This window comes from Poromitra crassiceps, assembly GCF_964638095.1.
Source record: "Poromitra crassiceps genome assembly, chromosome: 9".
Lineage (NCBI taxonomy): Eukaryota > Metazoa > Chordata > Actinopteri > Beryciformes > Melamphaidae > Poromitra > Poromitra crassiceps.
In genome coordinates this window covers 45,485,888-45,490,858 of record NC_139630.1, presented here as the reverse complement: position 1 = coordinate 45,490,858, position 4,971 = coordinate 45,485,888, and positions in this window count along the sequence as shown.

Genomic DNA, 4,971 nt, shown 5'->3' with positions numbered 1-4,971 from the left:
GTGTTGGCTTCACAGACTGCAGCTTTGCAGACCGCCCCTGCATAGCCTAAGTCTTGCATTTGGCACTGGCATAAATACGTGCGTGCGTGCGTGTGTGCTGTTGTGCATGATAAATGACTGAACATTTCCATTACGCTCCATCGTGGCACTCAAGTTTGTCGGTACCTTCGGAGGTGCATCACCAGATAATCAATAAAGAGCTGTTTGTCTTACAATTAATGTGCATTTGCTTCTCCTCTCAACATCAATTTATTTTCTTATGCGTCACACATGTAGAGTGTTTGAAGGGTTTGCCAAACGATATTAGAAACAGTCAACAGAACACATGTAGAGTGACTGAAGGGTTTAGAGTGAGGGTTTAGAGCAGGCATGTCCAAAGTCCGGCCTGGGGGCCAGATACGGCCCTTTGACCAATCTTAAGTGGCCCTCGGCTTGTCTCTCAAAATAATACTACTGTATATGTGGCCCACCACACAATATTGCAAGCAAGCAATAAGCAAGTAAAATTCAATTTTTTTCTGTTCACCTATGATGACAGCACTATCATACAGTTTGTAGACAAGCAAGCACCAATTAGGAACAACACAGGCACTAATAATATTCTCAGATGGTAAACAAAATCCTTAGAGTACAATTGTATTGTATGTGATTTTTATTTTTATTTTTATAATCCATATGATGCGAGAAGCAGCCGGTCAGCCCCCCGGTAATTTCACATGATCTGATCTGGCCCCCATTCAAAAAAGTTTGGACCCCCCTGGTTTAGAGGGTGTAGACTGTAGAGTGATTGAAGGGTTTGCCAAACCATATTAGAAACAGTCAACAGATGACTTCCTCTTATCACAAATCAGAAGATGTAGGCATATAATGTAGCCTAGATTATTAATTGCATGCGAATGCAGATACCAAGGTCTACTGCTTAAAGTCACATCCTCACATAGGGAATGCATTCTTTCATTTTTCCTAGACTGATTTTGAGATGCTGCTTGCATATAATCTGTTGTAGGTTTGGGTTATCCCTGGAAGGGACATTCTGATATTTTGTGGTATATAAGAGTTATCCTCACAGCATAAATCAATGACCACCGTGGCACTGCCTCCTTCATCCATCAAATGCCCAATGGTAGTTTATTCATATCCATTGGTGTTCTGGTGTTTGGACCTTGAAGCCAGGAGTGGAATCTGCATTTCAATAGGTTAATGGTATATTCTCAACATAACCAGTTTAAATTACTGTAGGCTAATATGTGCTTCATATAGAAAGTTGGTCGATGTCGGCTCGATGGCCCGCTGCTGCACATACACACAAGTGCCAATCCCAGTGTCTGCTTATGTGTGCATGTGCTTGTGTGCTTTAATGTTCTGAGAACGGTTATCTGGAAGGTCAGTTTGATCTAAATGATTTAATTAAAGTCTAGTGGGTTCCCTTGGAAACCATCTGAGGACTGAAAGTGTGCTCTGAGTAAAAACAGCAGACAGCGGCCAGAGAAAGGTGTGTGTGTGTGTGCGCGTGTGTGTGTGTGTGTGAGAGAGAGAGAGAGAGAGAGAGAGAGAGACAGAGAGAGAGAGAGAGAGAGAGAGAGAGAGAGAGAGCCATGTGAAAGCTTACATATTGTTGCCATGTGTCGGTTATGAAAGCACTAAAAGGCCAAATCAGAAAGCAGGCAACAATCAGAGTGAGACTGAGTCAGAAGCTATGCAACAACAGTAACAGAGACAGAGAGATAGACTGAGTCAGAAGCTATGTAACAACAGTAACAGGGACATAAATATAGACTGAGTCAGAAGCTATGTAACAACAGTAACAGGGACAGAAATATAGACTGAGTCAGAAGCTATGTAACAACAGTAACAGAGACAGAGAGATAGACTGAGTCAGAAGCTATGTAACAACAGTAACAGAGACAGAGAGACAGACTGAGTCAGAAGCTATGTAACAACAGTAACAGGGACAGAGAGATAGACTGAGTCAGAAGCTATGTAACAACAGTAACAGAGACAGAGAAATAGACTGAGTCAGAAGCTATGCAACAACAGTAACAGGGACAGAGAGATAGACTGAGTCAGAAGCTATGCAACAACAGTAACAGGGACAGAAAGATAGACTGAGTCAGAAGCTATGTAACAACAGTAACAGAGACAGAGAGATAGACTGAGTCAGAAGCTATGTAACAACAGTAACAGGGACAGAGAAATAGACTGAGTCAGAAGCTATGTAACAACAGTAACAGAGACAGAGAGACAGACTGAGTCAGAAGCTATGTAACAACAGTAACAGAGACAGAGAGACAGACTGAGTCAGAAGCTATGTAACAACAGTAACAGGGACAGAGAGATAGACTGAGTCAGAAGCTATGCAACAACAGTAACAGGGACAGAGAAATAGACTGAGTCAGAAGCTATGTAACAACAGTAACAGAGACAGAGAGATAGACTGAGTCAGAAGCTATGCAACAACAGTAACAGAGACAGAGAGATAGACTGAGTCAGAAGCTATGCAACAACAGTAACAGAGACAGAAAGACAGACTGAGTCAGAAGCTATGTAACAACAGTAACAGAGACAGAGAGACAGACTGAGTCAGAAGCTATGTAACAACAGTAACAGAGACAGAGAGATAGACTGAGTCAGAAGCTATGTAACAACAGTAACAGAGACAGAGAGATAGACTGAGTCAGAAGCTATGCAACAACAGTAACAGAGACAGAGAGATAGACTGAGTCAGAAGCTATGCAACAACAGTAACAGGGACAGAAAGATAGACTGAGTCAGAAGCTATGTAACAACAGTAACAGGGACAGAGAGATAGACTGAGTCAGAAGCTATGTAACAACAGTAACAGAGACAGAGAGATAGACTGAGTCAGAAGCTATGTAACAACAGTAACAGAGACAGAGAGATAGACTGAGTCAGAAGCTATGTAACAACAGTAACAGAGACAGCAAGACAGACTGAGTCAGAAGCTATGCAACAACAGTAACAGAGACAGAAAGATAGACTGAGTCAGAAGCTATGCAACAACAGTAACAGAGACAGAGAGATAGACTGAGTCAGAAGCTATGTAACAACAGTAACAGAGACAGAGAGATAGACTGAGTCAGAAGCTATGCAACAACAGTAACAGAGACAGAGAGATAGACTGAGTCAGAAGCTATGTAACAACAGTAACAGGGACAGAAAGATAGACTGAGTCAGAAGCTATGCAACAACAGTAACAGGGACAGAGAGATAGACTGAGTCAGAAGCTATGTAACAACAGTAACAGGGACAGAGAGATAGACTGAGTCAGAAGCTATGTAACAACAGTAACAGGGACAGAAATATAGACTGAGTCAGAAGCTATGTAACAACAGTAACAGAGACAGAGAGATAGACTGAGTCAGAAGCTATGTAACAACAGTAACAGAGACAGAGAAATAGACTGAGTCAGAAGCTATGTAACAACAGTAACAGGGACAGAGAGATAGACTGAGTCAGAAGCTATGCAACAACAGTAACAGGGACAGAGAGATAGACTGAGTCAGAAGCTATGCAACAACAGTAACAGGGACAGAAAGATAGACTGAGTCAGAAGCTATGTAACAACAGTAACAGAGACAGAGAAATAGACTGAGTCAGAAGCTATGTAACAACAGTAACAGGGACAGAGAGATAGACTGAGTCAGAAGCTATGTAACAACAGTAACAGGGACAGAGAGATAGACTGAGTCAGAAGCTATGCAACAACAGTAACAGGGACAGAAAGATAGACTGAGTCAGAAGCTATGTAACAACAGTAACAGAGACAGAGAAATAGACTGAGTCAGAAGCTATGTAACAACAGTAACAGGGACAGAGAGATAGACTGAGTCAGAAGCTATGCAACAACAGTAACAGGGACAGAGAGATAGACTGAGTCAGAAGCTATGCAACAACAGTAACAGAGACAGAGAGATAGACTGAGTCAGAAGCTATGCAACAACAGTAACAGAGACAGAGAGATAGACTGAGTCAGAAGCTATGCAACAACAGTAACAGGGACAGAGAGATAGACTGAGTCAGAAGCTATGTAACAACAGTAACAGAGACAGAGAGATAGACTGAGTCAGAAGCTATGCAACAACAGTAACAGGGACAGAGAGATAGACTGAGTCAGAAGCTATGTAACAACAGTAACAGAGACAGAAATATAGACTGAGTCAGAAGCTATGTAACAACAGTAACAGAGAAAGAAATATAGACTGAGTCAGAAGCTATGTAACAACAGTAACAGGGACAGAGAGATAGACTGAGTCAGAAGCTATGTAACAACAGTAACAGGGACAGAGAGATAGACTGAGTCAGAAGATATGCAACAACAGTAACAGAGACAGAGAGATAGACTGAGTCAGAAGCTATGTAATAACAGTAACAGGGACAGAGAGGCAGTGTCATGTAGCCTACATCAACACTCTTCTTATTCCCATGAATTTGGCCATGAGAAATATACATAACATGGCACATAACATAGTAGTATATAGTGTATAATAAGTAGCAGAAGCCATACTAGTATATTGTGTTTTGATGAGATCTAGTCAAGTCAAGTCAAGTCAAGTTTATTTGTATAGCACATTTCATACACAGAGGCAATTCAAAGTGCTTCACATAAAATGGTTGACAGGAAAATAAAAGAAAAGAAGAGAGTAAAATGGACATTTAAAAGCATCACAACAAAACTTTAAAAAAAGAGTATAAAAAGTGCATTAAGCAACTTCATTAAGCACAGATTTAAGCATTAAATCATTAAGCATCTAGATTCATGACCAATTGTGTCAGTACTGTACAATATTTTTGCCATGTCAGTTTTTGTTGCAGCAATCCAGCTAACCTTTGTTCATTTCCAGATTAGCATTAATTTATCTGTGTACTTTTTCATTAATTATTCATTTTGTTTCTTGCAGCCATACACAAGCTTAGAGTAAAATCCTCCATCGGCAACACTACAGGTATAGG